We start from the raw sequence: 21,553 nt of genomic DNA, 5'->3' as shown, positions 1-21,553 counted from the left end.
CCAAAGTAAGTGGAGAAAAGAATAGCCCACCAGTCCATGGAGAGTTCTGAAATAGAAGATCCCAGAGGACAGAGTTCTCGCCAGTCCTGCTCATCATGGTTTCTTCAGTGCCTGGGACAATGCCTAGCATAGTGCATATTTGTTGATTAAAGGAAGAAAAAAATAGCCCAGGAGGCTTCACAAAATAATAACAAAACCACTAACCTCCCTGAATTCCTTCCTTCCCCCGCAAACTGGCAAACAAATACACAACCCACACACCACAAAGGAAACAAGGTTCTGACTCTCGGCCAACAGTGAACTGCAATTTTTTCCTTCATTACTCTGAAAAAGCGAATGAGACTGAATGTCCAGATGATCTTGAACAAACTCTTGGAGCATATCTCAAACTTGGTTTAGGTCTTTTGTTAAGTATCCAGTTTATATCTGATTATTCCCTCAATTATGCCATGAACATTTGTGGATATCTATTATGTACTGAGCACTGGGTCTACAGTGAGGAATGAAACATAGCCCTGTTCATGCAGAGCCTATAGGATCATACTCTTAAGTTTCTCTGAAAAGCAAACAACTCTCACTTCTGGAAACTAAAAACCTGATGTCTGCTATAGACTATAAATTCCATGAGGCTAGAACACTTACCTGTCATCTTCTCTACTATATTCCTAGCTTGACGTACAGCAGGTGTTTAATATCTATTTGTGGACTGGCTAGCTTAAGTCAGTTCTGTTGGCTTCTGTATTCTATGGCCAGATTTAGGAAGGTAAGAGTATTCTGAACAGCAGGAGAGTCTGAAATTCAGGCGGTAAAGCAGGTTGCAACAGTCAGAAAGAAATCACTCTCATTCAACCTCCAGGGACAGCCACTTCCTCACCAGGTGCGGGACGTGGCTCACCTGGCCATGAGTCTTGACATTAAGTAATCTACATCCTAGTTTATTGGAATATTTGATCAACAGTATTTATTTTTAAGAAAGCACTATTTATTTATCTTTTTTTTAAGGTATAAAGTTATTTTGATACACTGGGTTTTGTTTTGTTTTTCTTGGCTCAACCAAACACTTTTTCTGTCTGTGAAGCCCAAGTATGAAATACATATTCCTAGAGTTTGAACTAGTACAGACTGAAGTATAACTGGACCAATGTCCTTTACAGATGTGTAAACTGAGGAGCAACTGGGTTGAGAGTTGCCCAAAATGGCATTGTCTCTCTGGATCTGATCAGTAGACATCAAGTTGGTAATTACCGCTAATCACTGGTTCGGCATTAGCTTTCAGTTTTGTAATTTCCTCTTCTCCCTTTAGAAATTGGCAAGGATGGCAGAAAGCTGGAGTAGATAGATGAGAGGTAAAACTAACAAATTTCCTTGGAGCATGAGGAATTCTTTCCAATAGTCTCTATCACAGTGAAGGTGTTCAACTGAGATGGTAAGAGAAACCACAGGCCAGGAGGATTAGAGCTGTGAACCTGACACAGGTACTTGTGGCCTTGGTTGGCTTTCTGCATCCTCAGCTCTGATGAACTGCAGCTTGAGAAACGTGGGCCCCATCTTTTGCTCTGCCTTCACATGCCCTAGAGTAGAGCACCCTATGTTACTACTTTTATAAAAAGCTGGTGAAGTAGATCTCTCTGGACCCTTCAGATCATCTCCATAGATGAGTCTAAAATGCAAATCCCACTAAAATATATGGGATAAATATTTTCCACCATGAATTAGATTTGAATATTACATATTTCAAAGAATAAAAGTAGATTTAAAACGTAGAGCACCAAAAATAGGGCACCGATTAATCATGTTAACATATAGAAATGTATAATAACAGTGATCAGAGGCCTCGAGGTATTATACTTATTTAATATTCAGCAGACTTTTTTGTGAAATTAAGTTTATACAGTATTAATTTGTATGTATGCATAGTAATGGCCATTTGCAATCACCAATAACTGGATCATTTAAATGACCAAAGTACATAATTCCCCATAATTCTGTAAAGGCTGTCTTTACATAAGGAAGTTCTGTTTTTTTCTGTGTTGAAAGTGGTAATATGTTAATATACATTTTTTTAAAGTGATACACAAGAAGTAGGTGGACTGTGGAATTTCTTCCTATAGAAAAAAGTTAAAGTGATCTGTGGATCAAAAAGATTGAGAACTCTTGTTACAGGGCTCCTTTCCCCTGTTGCTCCCCAAACCCCCAATCGGGATTGATCCTGACCCACACTGAAATATTCTCTTAGTCACAGGGTCTCAAAGGAAAATAAAAGATCAGATAAAGAAGCTAAAGATATGTTTAACTTCCTCCCAGCTCATTCCTGTTCTTGTCCACAGACTGTCTCTGACACCATCCCCCATATTTATATTATATTGTATACACAACTAGATGACACAGACAAGATATAGAAGGAAAGTAATTTAGAGACACAAACGACTCATTCTTATCTCCTCCTATAATGCCCAGATCCAAGCCTTTGTTTATACATTCTCCATAGTTGGGGGAAGCAACATATCTACATGACATTTAGAAATATGACCAATCACATCTGAAAGCACATCTGAAATCACATCTGAAGCATTTGCCAATGACTGGATCATTTACACTGCTAAATTACCATAACTCTCACAGGCTATCTTTAGAGCAAGGAGTTTCATTCTTCTGTCTTGAAATTGAGATAATATTCAATTTAATGTGTCTAATAATTGCATTCACTATAGTAATCTTAATCCATAGAACTGAAATTACAGGCAAAGTTTATGAAGTTCTATGATCTAAAATGCCACCCTTTACATTTTAAATTTTGTGAAAAAAAAAGGCAACTGTTTCTTAGTACTCTAGCATATTCAAAAGTTGATTTTCTTATTGTAGAGATCATGTTTATACATTTATGATAAAATTAGATTCCATAGTTCTGTGGCTTTTTTTTCTGTCTCCAAGTAAAATCAGGTTTCCTTATATGGAGAAATAAAAAAATTAAGGAGGAAATACATCAAAAATTAACAAAATTAAATAATTTTACACAAATTTTTCTTCAAGGAGTATATACCACTTTTATAATTATGATAAAATATGCCTTTTAAAAATTCGTTTTCTTAAAAGAAAGAAGAAATATTACATATTAAAAAGCCATGAGATGAAAGGAAATTTTATTTGAACCAACAAATCTAAGGGCCAGAAAGAGCCCACCAATAATCTTTTACAGACTTTTGCCAAGTGTTCTCCCCGTCACGGAATAATTCCTGGCCAGTGCTGAGCCACAAGGGGGCAGCGGCTCCCTGGGAACTGGCACTTGCCAGCAAATCATGCAGCTCAGCCTGAAACCAGCTCAGTCATGTGTCTCTAGTGCATGGCCACTGGCCTGGGAGAGTCACATTTCACTTGCAAACTGCTTTTAAAGACTCCTGCTTTGATTCTTTGAAGACACTGTTTCTATGAATAACACCGAATGAATGGTCCAGTTGGAGCTCATGCGGGGTCAAGGACCTAGGTGAAATGCTGACAAACAGTTTTACCCTCTGGAGTAGGGGTCAGATGCTCTCAGATTGTGGCTGGAAAGGGTGGAATTTGAAAAGCTGCCAGAGGAGGATGGTGCAAGCTTAGGTGACCTGAGCAAAAAGCTCTGACCCGACAGGCCTAAGAGAAGACTGTTCTTCCGTGGTGGGCAGGTTTATGAAGAAGCTTCCAACCTTTCTTCTCTAGGTTTTCTGCCTCCTGTCCCTCTCTGGTTCAACGTCTTTCATGCTGACAAAAACTTCTGCCCTAGTAACCATATCCATTAATTCAGAAAATCCATAATATCCAATATTAGCTTGGCTATTTACAGTTTCCAAAGTCTTTCCTACTTTATAAACCACTTTCATGTATGTTTATCACCCACTATTTGAAATGCTTTGACTTTTGACCCTGACTTAAATTAACTTTTTTTTTTTTTTTTGCGGTACGTGGGCCTCTCACTGTTGTGGCCTCTCCCGTTGCGGAGCACAGGCTCCGGATGCGCAGGCTCAGCAGCCACGGCTCACGGGCCCAGCCACTCCGCAGCATGTGGGATCTTCCTGGACCAGGGCACGAACCCATGTCCCCTGCATCGGCAGGCGGACTCTCAACCACTGCACCACCAGGGAAGCCCAAATTAACTTTTTTTTTAACTGGAAATAGAGTCCATATACTGACCAAATATAAAAAAACCAGTGAAAGGTTGGGGACCAAGTGCTAAGGACATTGAATTGGCCTGGCAACACAGACCAAGCTGCAGGGTAAACAGTGTGATGTGGGCAGAATGGAAGTGTTAGATTCTGGGGTATGGAGCTCAGGAACGCATTCCTTTCTGAAAAGGAAGGGCAAGGTGGCACTGTAGAAACATTTGCCACTCAAAGACTTTCACAGGCATCCATGCACGTGAAATTGACAATGAATAGTTGTGAGACAGATGACTCTAACTTGCAATGTCATATGTTAGTCTTTGGAGGAGTGAAGAAATCCTTTGTTTGCCATAAGGTTGATTTATTAGGAAAATAAATCATAAGTTGCAACATCTAGGCCATGGAGAAGAATATCACAAAAGAAGCATGTGTTACATAGTTTTTAGGGCTGTGTTGTTTTACATACTTAATATACATATAATTGGAATTTTTTGACCTTCGAGAAGGTATCATTCATCTCTGCCTTGGCAGAGATGACGGGAAGACTGGGATCTCCATCTGTTGGTACATGACCTCTCCCTCCACGTGGTCTCTTCAGTAGGGTAGCCTGACTTATGTGGTGACTCAGGGCTTCCAAAAGTTCAAACATAGAAGATTCCAGGCCTTCTTTAGCCTTAGCTGCAACTTTCTGTGAATCTATTTAAAATTCTATCAAGTGGGTTACATATTAGAGTTTCAAGCTGTGATCAGCAGTATGGAAGACAGATCCATGGCAGAGCTAGGAGTAGGAAGAAAGTTTTTTGTTTTTCGGTACGCGGGCCTCTCACAGTTGTGGCCTCTCCCATTGTGGAGCATGGGCTCCAGACGCGCAGGCCCAGCGGCCATGGCTCACGGTCCCAGCCGCTCCACGGCATGTGGGATCTTCCCGGACCGGTGCACAAACCTGTGTCCCCTGCATCGGCAGGCGAACTCTCAACCACTGTGCCACCAGGGAAGCCCGGAAGAAATTTTTTTTATACACAGTATCACTTATCAGCTAGCCTATCTCATATGACTTATTTTTAAAAATGAAATTGAAATGCAATCTATACATGCAAAATCTAGTGTAGAGCTTGAATTTACACACATACACGCGTGCACTCACACACACGCGTGCACACACACACACACCCATCTTCTTTACCACCTGAAGGTATTCATCATTCTAACTGCTATCACTTAGATTTTGTTGACTGGTTCATTTTTATTTATATTCATCAGCACTTTCAGTGCTAGCTTGGGAAAGAAAAAGAAAACAACCCTATTAATATTGCTGCTTGTGAGAACTCTCAAAGCAAGAAAGAAATCAACCTAAGCAGTGGCACTCTTTCTAAAAGGAATCAGGTCTTCTTGCTACAGAAGACCTGCTTTCAGTGAGGCTGAGTGAACAGTGAAGCAGCTCTGATGGCCCAAGCCCTGCGCACCAGGCTTTCACATGCAGTATTTGATTCCACTGCTTTCCACTGCTGGCTGGTGACCACCATGTCTATGCCACATTAAATTTACCACTCAGCTTTTTTTTTTTTTAATGCACCAGTGTAAAAGGCTGATTGTACAGCTTCCTCTCACTGTGTCACTGTAGGATAAGTCCAGAATTAGGATGGGCTCCAGTAACAGTGTTGATCAGCTTCTCAATGACGTCCTCAAGAACTCAGGCTCTTTCCACTCCTCCACTCCATTGTCCTTAGCTTCACCTAAGGTCGATTTTCCTTAGAGTTGTAAGTTACCTGCCCAAGTTACCAGGGCTACAGTGCTTCCTTGTTGAGGCATACCTGGAGACAGAGGTGGTACAAAAGGGGGTTGGGGATGTCCTGGAAGCCATTAGGTATGAGACACCAAGTTAAAGGTACAGGAGGATGCAGATGGTACCTTAGTGAGCGCAGCAAAGTCCCTTGATCTTTTGATATCGCCTGTCATCTTCACAGCTGCAGAGATACAGAGCATCTTGTCTGGGGCCTGAAATGTCTGCTCTTCCCAGTACTTTGGAACAAGGAAGAAAGCTTAATAGTAACATAATTGCTGGGGCTGTATTTATTTGAGCTAACTAGGGGCTTTCCACTCATTGTTTTTTTTTATTTTATTTAATTGAAGTATAGTTGATTTACAATGTTGTTAATTTCTGCCGTACAGCAAAGTGATTCAGTTACATATACACACACACACACACACACATACACACACTTTTTTAAATATTCTTTTCCAGTATGATTTACCTCAGGATACTGAATATAGTTCCCTGTGCTGTACAGTAGGACCTTGTTGTTTATCCGTTCTATATGTAATAGTTTGCATCTAAGCTAACTAAGCTTCTCATTCTTGAATATTTTAAATCCAAAGGGGCAGAAATGATGCTAATGGGAATCCTCCATTCTTTAAACTTCCTGCAGCTCACTCATTCACAGGTGCACCTGACTGTGCACAGGATCTATAGCCAGGAAATGCCAGGCAGGGCTGCTTTATTCTCTAAGGGGAAAGGTAACTGCCAGAGTCAAGGGTCCTGAGGCCAGGACTGTGCCCCACCTTTGCTGGGTGATAGGCACCTACGACTGACATCAGTCAGGGTCCTGCCACAGACAGATGCCACACCAACAGAGGTCCATGGAGGAAGAGGGTTTAATATAAGGCTATTTACAAGGTGTGGGTAGGGTTAAGGAAACAAATGAGGAATGCTGAGACCTCTCAGGGCTAGAACACCCCCTACCCCAGGTCTAAAGAGACAGGGGGAGGGAGTAGTTACAAAGCTCAGAGACAACAACTGAGAAGAGGCACTGAACAGCTGGGTCCTTCAGTGGAGGAATGCAGCCAATCTGAAGCCCAGCTGGAAGGGAGCCAGGGCACTAAATACCCCAACCCTTCTCTTCTCCCTCCTCTATCTTCTGCTGTTGCCTCCCATTTTCCTAACCCAACTCAAAGAGAGAGCACCAGGGATCCTTGTTGAGAAAGTGGATCTGGTGGGAAAAAATGGAAAATACCCAGCACACAACCCTTTCATTCATCATTGCACAACTGGTGTCTGCCCAAGGAGGGGACTTTCTACCCACTGGGCGAAAGGAAACAAAGAAAAAATTAAGTACCAGTGGTACCTCTTGAGAATGCCAACCCAGGCTCCCACATACGGTCAAAGTGGATTTAACCTATTTTCTTTTCTGCCTCTGAACCCCCCTGGGTCCCAGCACTGTTCATCACATAGTAGTCGTGCATGCAGGTTTCACAAAACAATTCTATTCTATTTCTGGGGGTTACTAGGGTGCCACTGATCATCATCACCGTTGCCCAGCCCATATGTCTAATTGTGAGGGCCATTTTAGATTTCAGCTGAAAGTCTATCTCGGGGAAGCTTTCAAGTTAACCCAGGCAACACTGATAAAGATCTTAAGAAAAGGTGGTGAACACTCCCACCCAGTCACTGAATATACAAGCCATGATTAAGGTGTTTACCTATAGTGCAGACAAAAGAAATGGCGTCACTTTGAGCAAAGTGGTGAATAAGGGCACATGAGGCCTGTTACCTACAAATTTCTCTCCATCCCTGCATCATGAAGAAGTGGACTTACCCCCCCTTGAAGCAATTGCTGGTGCTTGAAATCTCAGACTGGAAAAGATCCTGTCCTCAGAAATGCAAAGATCCTGTCTTCATGTAAAATTTTAATAATTTGTTCATCATGAATTTTTTGCATTAATTCTGATTTGTTAGATTAGTAACGTATTATTCATCTTGATTGCTGAGTTTTTTTGGCCACCACTTACTTGCCTCACTCTAATCCTGGCCCTGCAAGGGCCTTGCTTTATGAAACTTTCTGGTGAAGTTTCTTTGGAGAGCTTACCTATTGCATTGTGACTAGGAATTGGTTTAGAAATTTTTCATATAACTTTTCAGGAATATAGCTAGTTTATAACAGAAGTTACAATTCTTTTTTTTTTTTTTTCTTGGTGTTTTGGAGCCCGTAGGTGCAACCAAATACCTCCAGTACCACAGGGTGGGTCTCCAACTCCAGGGCTATCACTGCTTCTCCCCCAGCTCTAAAACTTTGCCCAAGCCAATGGGCATTCTTTATACTGACCAGAACTTTGTTTAACCCTGGGTGGGAATTAAAGTTATGTAAAAACAAACAACATTTTAAAGTCTCCCTATTTTACTTTCATCCTGGCCTTTGGTTATTCAAAGTGCCTTTTTAACAAACTCTGACAGAAATTGATACTGCAGTAAGCTAAAGCCGAAAACAAACAACCATATAGGAGAAAAAAAAAGAGCACCTAGGTTCAGCCAGAGCAGAATGAACAGACTCCCAGGAAGTAAAACCCAGTTCTTTGCACTAAACTCACCCACCTCCACATCTTATCACTGAAAGTCAAATCCTGGCAGTTAGCCCTTGAACCCCCATCCCAAGCTTTCCACTGCAACAGTCTTTCCTAATTCAGTGCTAAACCCAAGGCTCCAGAGATGCCAGATTTCATCCTGTGTCCCTCCCCCTTGACAGCCTGAGCAGGGGCTTCACACTAACAGGGCAGAACAGAAGGTTGGGTGCCAGGACACTCCCCAGCTACTTGAGTATTTGTGGGAGATGCACTGGATTCTCTCAAGCAACAGATCAGTAGGCAGGCCAGCGGGAAAAAGACAATAACATAATTTGTACTTGTACTTTCTTAAAAGAAAAACAAAAGGGACTTCCCTGGTGGCACAGTGGATAAGACTCTGCACTACCAATGCAGGGGACCAAGGTTCGATCCCTGGTCAGGAAACTAGATCCCACATGCATGCCGCAAGTAAGAGTTCGCATGCCACAACCAAGGAGCCCGCCAGCCACAACTAAGGAGCCCGCCTGCCTCAACTAAGGAGGCTGCCTGCTTCAACTAAGAAGCCCACATGCTTCAATTAAGGAGCTGGTGAGCCACAACTAAGGAGGCTGCAAGCCACAACTAAGGAGCCCGCAAGCTGCAAGGAGACCCAGTGCAACCAAATAAATAAGGTGTTTAACAATGTCAAGCCCATCCAGCCCTACCAGCATACCCTAGCTGCCCGTAGCTCTCAGACTGTTTGATACGCTGGTGCTGCCTGCAAGGTCTGGGTATGGAGGACCCCACTGCACTATGTCTGAGTATTTTCCCACTGCATAAGCCCACAGACTGCCAGCATTTTGCCTCTGGCCTGGTGTACACCCTGGATCTTTGGCCATTTCCATCTTACATCTCCCAGAGTCCAAGCTGGTTTGAGATGGCACAGGGGTGACCTTTGAAACTGGCCCAGGCTGGGCCTGGAACACACCATCCAGACCCAGAATCAGCCTGAAGGACCAAGCTTCCTGGGGTTGGGCAGTGAAGCCTTGACAAGTACCAAGCTGGCTATTCTCCCAGAGGCAGAGCACACTGCAGCCCTAGAGGCCAGGAGTTGAGTCCCTTGGAACAGGCTGACCTGTCGGATTAACAGCTGCAAACTAGGGGGTGCAGGGAGCCTCTTCTGGACCTCCTCCAAGCCAGCCACAGGTTTTGTGTACTGGTCTTGTTACAAACTGTTCAAATAGTAAAGTCTTGGGGTGTTCTTGCCTCTCCTGCTAATGCAGGATCCCAGCCCCCTGCAAAGTTCTCCCCACTCCTCATTTTAAATAATTCTGGATGCCCACAGGGACCTTCTCTTGGGTCCTTAGGATTAAATCAGCTGAGTTACAATGTTATGTCCCTGGACTCTGCTGCCAGCATCCTGCACTGTCCCCCTGCACTACTGAGGTGCAGGGCAAAGCAGGGGGAGAGCACCTCATTCCCCATTTTAAATTTTACTGTTATTAGGGTATTTAAGAGTCACGTAGTAAGCCAAAAAATAGCCCCCAAAAGATATCCACATCAAATCCCTGGAATCTGTTAAGGTCTTTGCCAATGTGATTAAATTACCAATCTTGAGAGGAGGTGCTTATCCTAGTGGGCCCTAAATGCAACCATCTGTATCCTTATAAGATAAATACACAGAGAAGAACCAGACATACAGAGGAGAAGGTAACATGAAGAGAGATTTGGAATGATGAGGCCACAAGCCCAGAAATGCTAAGGCACATCAGAAGATGGAAGAGGCAGGAATGGATTGTTCCCTAGGGCCTCCAGTGAGAGTACAGTCCTGCTGACATCTTGATTTCTGATTTCTGGACTCCAGAATTGTGCCACAATAAATTTCTGTCGTGTTCATCTACCCAGTAATGGTAATTTTTTACAGCAGCCTCAGGAAATGAATACAAATAGTGTTGCTTATATTCTCTCACTGTCTGACAGAGGTTTTTGTTTTAATTGAGTGAGTGTTCTTTAACTGAAAGCTCTTTTAGTTGTTGCTCCCAGCACTCAGACATGAATATATGGGGATCCTGGGATGAGACACCAAGCTGATTAAAAATTCCTACATGGAAAAATACCTTTAATACACTAAAAGACCCTAGAAAAATACTTAAAACAATTGTGACAGACAAAATGCTAATTTTCTTCACATAAGAATTCTTACAAAACGATAAGAAAAATACCAACAGAAAAAGAAACAAAATGGATGAAGGCTATGATTAGGCAGTTCACAGAAAAAGCTTTTAAACATGGGAAGACATGCTCAAATTCATCCATCATTAAAGAAGTGCAAATAAAACCAAAGTATCACTTTTTCACCCATCACGTTGGCTAAGAGTTGTACTGCTTGATTTTTTTTACTGCATCTATATTTCTCTGTCAATAAAATACTTTAAGCAAACCTACATGTTAAAAATAACATATAACAATAGATTCTGAAACCAGAAACCTGGTTTCAAATCAAGACAAATTTTCTCATTTATTCAAAATTTACCTAAAATCTTGCTTTATTTCAACCCTTCTGAGATCCTTAGGTAAATAAACTCTTCCTGCTATAAGAAGTCCATGAGTATTACACAGAATATGCTTTAAGAGAAGCAAAGCGCCCCCTCCATCATCTTTCTCCTCTTCCCTGTGCTGCCATCAAGAAGTAAGTTGGCATGGATTGTTCAGATTCTAGGACTCTTATTGGGTCAAGTTTACTAGCAATTAATGTACGTTAAAATGTCACTCATTTTGGGTGTGGGAAGACTGAAATTCTTTCAGCATTCTCTTCTCTCCATGCTGAAGAACTGGAAGGTGTCAGGGCCCATTCCTAGCTGTGTGTGTTTGTGCGCGCGCGAGCCCCAGGTTGCAAAATAGTGAATGGACATAGGGTCTGCTTCTCCCAACACTACCCAAGGCCAGCCCAGCCATCCTTTGTCTCTCCTCTTCCTTCAATCACTGACAGGCCAGAGTCTGTTCTCCTTCCTGCTTCCCTTTTGCACAGACACACACAGTGCTCACCACCCCAGCAGTAGTCTAAGCCAGCTCAGCACTGGCAGTGACAACAAGTACCTTCTATCTTGCTGCCTGTGTGCTTGCTTCTTTCTGAACACACTCTGTGTCTTGCTGGATGTGTCAGATTGGCTTTTTGCCTGAAGGTTCTTAGTCCTAACCAGACTGGCCAAAAAGGACTGATGCACGCATTTCAGTTCAAATCACCCAAGTTCTTCTTACTGAGTTCCAGGTCCAAGCCCAGTCAGCAACAAAGGCACACCAGCTACTCCTGGGAGTAAAGCGTCAATGCAACTTTCAGACCCTACTTGCTAAATGGGGAGGGGATTTGCTTAGACGTGGCTAAATGCTCAAGAGCAGCTGGCCTGCAGCTGAGGGGACTGAGGAACATAGAAGTGGACTTGGATTTGATTTAACCCACTGCCAGGGCATAGCAGGGGCTCAATAAATGTGGACTGAGGTGATGACTGAAGTTGGAAAGACAAAAGAAACACACAGTGAATACTGTTTTCACAATACAAGAACATGTCATCAAATACTACATTATGAGACGCAGCCCAATTTATTAGGAGATTGTACTAATTAGGATAGAGACTATGCTACTGCAACAAAAACATCCACAGATCTGACTGGAAGAGGATAGAAGTTTATTTCTCTCTGGTATAACAACAACCATTTAGTCTAGGCTACCGAAACAGCGCTACTCTGTGAGGTCATTCAGAATCAGTGCTTCTTCCACCACTGCTTAGGGCTATAGTTCCCAAGTTGTCCCAAAGTGCCTCAGTGAGCTCACAAGAGCACCATGGGATGTGTCAAATTTTTGAGAAAAACACAGTAATCCTCAACATCTGATATATACCACATAAACTACTAATTTGAGGTAGTTCAGTTTCAACATGAGATAGCACTACTTTTTGATGACATGAGATATTTCTGAATCTAGGTTTTTGGTGGTTGCTGTGATAAAAAGCAAGTCCTCTAAGAAATCAATGTGGAACAGGGAATGGGGTAGTGGTGTCCAATCTGATTCCAAGGTTTGAGGAGTTGTGCAGTGCCCCATAGGTATATACATTCCATCACCAAGTGACTGCAGTTGTTTAAAGTAAAATATTTTTCTTTCAGTTTATGCATATTACTTGTTACAAATGTCTACTAAATGTTGGGAGACAATTCTCCATGGATCTCTCATGGTTTTGCACATGTTGTAAGCAGAGGCAATGACTGCCTTTGATCCAGGCTATCTTTTCAAGGATGCTTGTACAGGTGGCCCTCGAACAACATGGGGGTTAGGGGTGCCAACACCAGTGCAGTCAAACATCCATATATAATTTTTGACTCCCCCGCACCTTAACAACCAATAGCCTACTGCTGACCACCTTACCGATAATATAGTCAATTAACACATATTTTATGTTACTTGTATCAATATTATATGCTACACATACACTATTATACAATAGTACTACTATATGATAATAGTACCGTTATACAAAATACATGATACTATATATAATATTATTGTACTCTTACAATAAACTAGAGACTATATCAATACAAGTTAATGTCATCTGTTTATGAGATTATGTCAGTACCTAACATCCATATTATTGTATATGATATGAAACACTGTAGATACTATGTGAATTACTAACTCTAGACATCACAAATGAAAAGATAATGTGTAAAAACAAATTCATATTTATATACAGATATATTTATATATATATATAATATAATAATACAGAAGCAGCAATATGATTACTTCATGGTAAGCTTAGTGTAATTGATACAATTGCTTCACAGTAGCTTAGCTTATACAGTGAATGAATCCTTATAAAAATGTTATGGCATACAGTCATATTCATAATACAGTGTTGGAAACACTTACATTTTTAAAAATCCACTTACCTATGGTGACATCGTGATACGCAGTTTCTCCAATTAGAAGGGAAGACAGAGGCATACTGTATGGTAATGTATATAACTTTGAAAGCAAAGTTATAGAACAGTAGGAAAACTAATACATTATTAATTTTATATTAAGTATCACCTTATTCCTATATAAGGTAGGCTAGCCACTTCAATACAAGTCTTGAATATGATGTTCTACATGATGATATTTAGGCAATGATGATGATGGTGGTGATGACACAATGTCTCATGGTTCTTGCAGTAGTTATTAGATTTTCATAGAAAGACACACACATACATAACAAATAAGTTTATTAACTGTAGCACATGATGACTGCCTACTATTCATTAAGTAGAAGTGGATCATCACAAAGGTCTTCATCCTAGTAGTCTTTTTGCTTTATTTTATTTTTTTTGCGGTACATGGGCCTCTCACTGCTGTGGTCTCTCCCGTTGCGGAGCACAGGCTCCGGACACGCAGGCTCAGCAGGCATGGCTCACGGGCCCAGCCGCTCCGCAGCATGTGGGATCTTCCCAGACCGGGGTACGAACCCACGTCCCCTGCATCGGCAGGCCGGACTCTCAACCACTGCGCCACCAGGGAAGCCCCATCCTAGTAGTCTTGATTCACATTGAGTAGGCTGAGGAGGAAGAGAAAGAGGAAGGGTTGGTCTTGCTGTCTCAGGTGTGGAAGAGGTGGAGGAGGTTGGAGGGGAGGCAGGAGAGGTACACACACAGGGTGTAACTTGACAAAAATACATCCTAATTTCTTTTTTTTTAATGTAGTATAGAGGAGCTATTTATTTATTTATTTTATTTATTTATTTTTGGCTGCGTTGGGTCTTCGTTGCTGTGCGCAGGCTTTCTCTAGTTGCGGCGAGCAGGAGCTACTCCGTTGCGGTGCATGGGCTTCTCACTGTAGTGGCTTCTCTTGTTGCGGAGCACGAGATCCAGGTGCATGGGCTTCAGTAGTTGTGGCACGTGGGCTTAGTAGTTGTGGCTTGCAGGCTCTAGAGCACAGGCTCAGTAGTTGTGGCACACAGGCTTAGTTGCTCCGCGGCATGTGGGATCTTCCCAGACCAGGGCTGAAACCCGTGTCCCCTGCATTGGCAGGCGGATTCTTAACCACTGTGCCACCAGGGAAGTCCTTACATCCTCATTTCTATCTGACTTTTTTGCTTTTATATTTTTCTAAAAATGTTTCTATAAAGTATTAATCCTTCGGCCACTGTGTGCTTTAGTTTCAGCACCAGTATCATAGAATGGTCCATGTTGTAAAAGAAGTCAAAAGCAGTTTTTAATTATCAGAACCCTTCTGCCAGAGTGTCTAATGTCAATCTGTTTTCTGGCACTACTTCTCCCATGTCTTTTTCCTCATTGTCTGGCACTGGTTCAGAAGCACTCCTGTCCAAGTCATCTCTTGTTAAATCCTCTGGTATGGTGTCTATTAGCTCTTTTTTTTTTTTTAAGATTTATTTATTATTTATTTTATTTATTTTTGGCCTCACTGGGTCTTAGTTGTGGCATGCCGGCTCTTTATTGCGGCGCGTGGGCTCTTTGTTGTGGTGTGTGGGCTTCTCTCTAGTTGTGGTGTGCGGGTTTTCTCTTCTCTAGTTGTGGCGCACAGGCTCCAGGGCACGTGGGCTCTGTAGTTGTGTCGCGGGGGTTCCAGAGTGCGTGGGCTCTGTAGTTCGTGGCACGCGGGCTCTAGCTGAGGCACGTGACCTCATTAGTTGTGGCACGCGGGCTTAGTTGCCCCGCTGCATGTGGGATCTTAGTTCCCTGACCAGGGATTGAACCCTGCATTGTAAGGCGGATTCTTTACCACTGGACCACCAGGGAAGTCCTGTCTATTAGCTCTTGAATTTCTCTAAGATCCCTATCTTGAAACCCTTCACAGCCAACCTTTTTTGCCATATCTGCAATCTCTTTCATGATTTCCTTGATTGGTTCTGTCCTAAATCCTGTGAAGTCGCGCACATCTGGACAGTTTTCTCCAGCAGGAATTTATTGTTTGGGGCTTGATGGTCTTCACAGCTTTTCCTATAATAACACAGCATCTTCAGTGGTATAATCCTTCCAGACTTCCATGATCTTTCTCTACCATAGCACTGACAATTTTTTCCATGGAGTACCATGTGTAATGAGCCATCAAGGTCCCTAAGATCCCCTGATCTACAGAATGAATTAGATGTGTTTGGAGGCAAGAAGACCACTTCAGTGCCTTCAGTGTTGAACTCATGGGGTTCTGGGTGGCCAGGGAAGTACTGTCCAAATCAAATAAATTTTAAAAGGCAGGCCTTTACTGGCAATGTAATTCCTGACTTCAAGGACAAAGCATGGACGGAACCAATCTAGAAAAAGGGTTCTCAATGTCCAGGCTTCCTTGCTGTAGTACAACCAAAAGACTGGCATCTGCTGTTTATCTTTCCCCTCAAGGCTCGGGGGTTAGCAGCTTTATAGACAAGGGCAGTCCTGATCCTAAACCCCGCTGCATTTGTGCGAAACAGGAGAGTTAGCCTATCCCTTTCTGTCTTAAATCCTAGTATTCGCTTCCCTTCCTTACTAGTAAATGTCCTTGGTGGCATTTTTTTTTTCCAGAATAGGGCACTCTTTTCTACATTAAAAACCTGTTCAGCCTGCTATTGTTTCTCCTCAATGATTTTTTTAATTGTGCCTTGGAACTGGTCTGCTCTCTCTTGGTCATCCTCCTGTTATCTTGACATTTTTTTTAAAGCCAAAACTCTTTCTAAAATTATCAAACCAACCTTTGCTGGCATTAAATTCTCCAGCTTTAGATTCTTCACCTTCCTTTTGCTTGAAGTCATCATATAATGACTGCTTTTTCTCAAATCATATTAGTAGGTATGCCTTTCTTATAGCAATCCTACACCTACAAAAAAGCTACATTTTCAATATAAAATAAAAAGTTATTTCACAAAAAGTACATTTTCACGTATACTGGCATAGGTGTAGTGATGCTTTCACGTATTTCCTTTTCTTTTCTTTTCTTTTTTTTTTTTTACAATGGTCTTTATGCTGGATTCATTTATCCTGAAATGTCTGGCAACCGCAGCTACAGATCTCAGTCTACAGTATACATCAAGCAATTCAGCTTTTTTTTGAAATGTCAAGACTTTTCTCTGCTTCCTGGGAGCACTTCCAGCAACACTAGTGGCACTTCTAATGAGTCCCATGGGGTTATTCAAGGTTTACAGTATTGCACTAAACACGAAGAAAAATATGCAAGAACTGTAAGACATCACTTTTTACTGTGATAAGCAGTTTAGTGGAAAGATGAAGTGCTCACGTGGAGACGATTAGTGTCACATGGGATTTTAAGTGGATACCCACAAAACTTGAGCTCACCACAATATTAAAAGGAGGTTAACTATTATAATAGTACAATATGCACTATAGTTAATTTTATGCAGTTTATGATTCAATACTGCATATTTATGCTTGTTTATATTTCTCTCAACTGCAAAAGGGCCATGTACTATCTATAAGTCTTTGCACAAGTTTTGATAAATTTTAACTCTTGTTAATAGATTTGTGTATATTTTATGGTAGAAAATGATCAAATAGACTAGTATCTATACATATTTTATACATTCATGACATATCTTTTTATTATTTTTTTCAATATTTCTAGGCTACATGGTTAGTCTGTGAATTTTTCAAATTGTTGCAAATCTCCAAATAATTTTCCAAAATGTTTACTGAAAATAATCCACATATAAGTGGAACTATGCAGTTCAAACCTGTGTTGTTTAAGGGTCAATTGTATCTGATAATTTCTTATTTTGCCTCTCTGATAATTATACATACTTCACTCTGTAACCTTTCAGTATCCAGTCCTATATCACTCTGCCTTGATCAGGCTTTCCCAGTTATAAGCCTGACTTCTCACAATTGCCTATCAGACAAATGGCTTCTAGCCTAGCTGTCTAATACAGCAGTAACCAGCCACATGTCACTACTGAGCACCTGAAATATGGCCATTCTGAAATGAGATATGTTGTTAGTATAAACTACACACTGGACTTCAAAGACAATATCTCACACACACAAAAATATAAAATTCTCATTAATAATTTTTACGTTGATAATATGTTGAAATAACATTTTGGATGTATCAGGTCAAATAAAAATATTATTAAAATTACTTTCATCTATTTCCTTTTTTTAAATATAAATTTATTTATTTATTTTTGGCTGCATTGGGTTTTCGTTGCTGCGTGCAGGCTTTCTCTAGTTGTGGTGCAAGGGCTTACCACTGCAGTGGCTTCTCTTGTTGCAGAGCACAGGCTCTAGGCACACGGGCTTCAACAGTTGTGTCACATGGGCTCTAGAGCGCAGGCTCAGTAGTTGTGGCTCATGGGCTTAGTTGCTCTGCGGCATGTGGGATCTTCCTGGGCCAGGGATTGAACCTGTGTCCCCTGCATTGGCAGGCGGATTCTTAACAACTGCACCACAAGGGAAGTCCCATCTATTTCCTTTTTACCTTAATATGGTGTCTAGAAAATTTTTAACTGCATATGTAATTCACATTATATTTCTACTGGATAGCACTAGAAAATATATTCCGTGAAAATATCAAAAATATTTTGGGAAAATATGCAATATAGGACATAATAATTATTAAAAGCATTTCAGGTTTTGAGGTGCCTATATATAAAGGTATAAGTCAAAAAGTAAATTAAGAATTTCCAGTGAATTATCTATATCTAATGTATAATCGTGGAAGTCAACTAAGAAGTGAATTGCCAGTTAGTTGGGAAATGGAAAAATAGATTGGTATTTCTCCACAAAAGTACTTTAAAAAAGTAAAATCACATCTGGACACTTTTATTTTTAAAAAGATCAGGTTTATTTAAGAAAGGAAAAGCTTTGGCTTATTACTCAGTTTAAAAACAACAGTAAATCATAAAAGGTTGATCAGAAACATCAAGTTCTCCCAAAGAGTCAGAAGTCAAGAAACAGAAAATGCCCCACATTCTTAGCCCACTTCCTGTCCTTAGAAAACAATCTAAGATGAAACACTGTTTGTGAGCAAAAACAGCATGAGTGACATTTTCAAATGCTTGCCTTCAATCCTTAGAGAATTCCTAATAGAATATAGAATATTATATTACAATATAGCTAATAGAATATAGCTCTATTGTCTTAACAGGAAGACATAAACTGAGCTGTGTCTCCTCAAAGGCCAAATAGTATCTTGTGTTCCAAACGAAACAGGGGTTCTTTAGTAGGTCTAGAGAGGACTACTGACAGGAAACCCTACCAGAAACAGGCAAAATGAGGACCTCTGGTTATCAGAAAATATGAAGTAAAAGAAAACTACTAGACTCCTGAAAAATACAATTTTCCCACTCATAAAATCCCAACAACACTCCCCAACAGAAGATTAAAGAGCCTAGTCCAAGGACACAGGATCCACTTATAGGTTCAACAAACACACACTCAGTGTCAGACACTGCATGTCAGGCACCATTCTCAGAGCTGAAAATACAAAGTCATATTAAGACATGTTCCCTGCCTCTGAAAACTGAATAGTGTAGTGAGTGAGGCAGGCATGTAAATCAACAGTTACTATCTGGTATACACATTCTGTCAGAAGTTATTTAAGGAAAATATGCCATATATAGTCACAAGGATAGATCTAAATCAGGGGCTCAGCGAACAGCCTGCAGGCCAAATCTGCCCTCATCTGCCATCTGCTTTTGTAAATAAAGTTTTATTGGTTTACGTATTGTCTATGGCTGCTTTTCACTACACAACAGAGTTCAACACACAACAGGTAAGGTAAACAAAGACTAAAATATTTAATATCTGACCCTTCACAGAAAATGTTTGCCAACCTCTGGTCTAAATCAAATTGAGGGGTCAGGTAAGGTATCCTGAAGGAGATGAGAGTTAATATAAGTTTTGCAGAATACGTGAGATTTACCTGAAAAAAGTAATAAGCACCCTTTTCCCTATTACCCATTTTTGAGGAGGCATGGGTGACAGGACATTCCAAGTTGAGGGAATGGGCCCATGGAAAGGCAAAGAGGCCTAAAACAGCATAAAGAACTCAATTTTACCCTAGAGAACACAGAAAAGCTGAAGGCAGCTCTCAGCAGAAACACATGGCATTAACAATGAGTTCTCAATCATAAAAAACACAGCCAGTGTTGGTTCTTAGGCTTTCTCTTAGCCCTGCCTGCCCTCAGGTGAAGCATGCTGTTCCTGACTTCAAGGTAGGAATACACCCGAATCAAAACCCAGGGTCTGCCTGCTTTGGAGCAGCCAAACCTCGATTCTCTGCTTTGCTACGTAGACAGGAGGCCAGCTCTGGGTGAAGTGTGTTACAGTTTCTCTCCAAACCTACTTTCACCTAGACAGACCCCAAGGTGTATATCTGAGAGAATCAAAAGCCTGAGCCCTATCCCTCAATACAGTACACTAAAAGCAAAAGCCCTATTTTCAGGGAGTATTAGAACTCATACTCTATTTTAATGATTAAAAAAAATTCATCCTAATCCCAGAGTCCTTCAACAGCCTCTAAACATAAGAAGATCTAATAGAGGTGTATCACATTTCATGAATGAATCTCTGGAATCAGACAAAGGAGAAATCAGAGATGCTCATTCCCTTTTTTAAAGTACTGTTGTCAGGGGCTTCCCTGGTGGCGCAGTGGTTGAGAGTCCTCCTGCCGATGCAGGGGACACGGGTTCGTGCCCGGGGCCGGGAAGATCCCACATGCCACAGAGCGGCTGGGCCCGTGAGCCATGGCCGCTAAGCCTGCCCGTCTGGAGCCTGTGCTCCGCAACGGGAGAGGCCACAGCAGTGAGAGGCCCGTGTACGGCAAAAAAAAAAAAAAAAAGTACTGTTGTCAGCTTTACAAAAAGATTCTCAATGCATGTAGATGTATATATCTAAGGCATTAAAGCAAGGAATACCTTATAATTAAATTTAGCTCAAAACATCAACGATAATTTTGACAATATACTTTACAATTCAAAGGAAACCAGTTCAAGAAAGATACCAATGCAAAGATAACTTTCACTAGTCTTATACCTCATTTGGAAATCTCACAGATCACATGGTCTTAGTTAATTAAAGACTCTTATTTCAGACACAGTGATGTCTACCTGATGCCACAATTTCCATAGAGTGTTCATAAGTTGTTCAGGATCTTTATGTATTCCAACCCAGCAGCCATTAACAAAAATATTGGTTGCACTAAAATGCAACACCAAAAGCATTCTGTACTTAGTAACCCTATAATAAGCTATAACTAAAGATTAACAATAGTTTTTTGCATCTATACACACTCAGCAACAGCTGCAGGAGAAATTTCTTCTAAACTTCCATACTCCATTCTTCTAAAAATACCAGAATTGAAGATGGTTGAGATCCAACTGAAATATAAGCCATCAGAGCTAAATTCTTCACAAGTCCTACAGCATGGCCCTTGGAATAAATAAAGTACATATTACTCATACTGATTTAACATGCCTATCGAAATTCTTTTCCAAAAATATTTTTCCTTCAATTTGACCTCAGGATGTACTCTTACTTCCTAAGAACAAAATTATAAATAATATCTTAGTTCTAAACTACACTACACAATTAAATAAAAATTTGCTTCTAAAAATAATTATACCCTACATAATTACTGTCAGACTTTTTATCCTGAACATAAATTCTAATGCATTACCTCTGGAGTCTCAGCAGGACACACCATTCCCCACAATGTATTATGCAACTGTCTTGGTTTTGCTAGCTTGCCATCTCTACCAATGGAAGGATTTAAACAACACAGGTGAGAAAGAGTAGATGCAAAAGTCAGGCAGTTTAAATACCTAGAAAACAATAGCAAATCTTTAAAGTTTGGGCATTTCTGTTACTCACACTATCGTGTTTTTGGCAAATACTAGAATGAAGCAAAGTCATATTTTTACATATAATCCACTCAGTGTTCAACTGTCCCCATCCCTCCTTTCTCCATCCTGCCCTGGATAATCTTATTCACCCCTGTAACTTAACTGACCCTTATAGCAGGGATGGCAAATACATGACATATAGTTCTAACATACCACGTAAATGTTTTGTTTATGGTCTATCTCCAAGCACTAGGATGTTAGTTCCACAAGGGTGGGGAATTTTAT

At 41.0% G+C, this 21,553-nt stretch overlaps 1 long non-coding RNA gene across 5 annotated transcripts in view; it reads right to left on the bottom strand.

Moving 5' to 3' along the window:
• Positions 1-11,914: 11,914 nt before the first annotated feature.
• The window catches only part of LOC132597359 (uncharacterized), a 36,600-nt gene continuing 26,961 nt past the window's right edge, over positions 11,915-21,553 (bottom strand). For 3 of the 5 annotated variants that reach the window (XR_011377485.1, XR_009564025.1, XR_009564024.1), the window contains one exon: positions 11,915-14,035. This is a non-coding gene — a long non-coding RNA (uncharacterized lncRNA). Of the gene's footprint in view, positions 14,036-14,848; positions 15,438-21,553 lie in introns of those variants that run through there. The other 2 variants (XR_009564023.1, XR_009564026.1) reach the window with 1 other exon arrangement.

This window comes from Globicephala melas, chromosome 5 (assembly GCF_963455315.2).
Source record: "Globicephala melas chromosome 5, mGloMel1.2, whole genome shotgun sequence".
NCBI lineage: Eukaryota > Metazoa > Chordata > Mammalia > Artiodactyla > Delphinidae > Globicephala > Globicephala melas.
The sequence above is the reverse complement of the archived record's forward strand: the minus strand, read 5'-3'. Positions and strand labels throughout refer to the sequence as shown.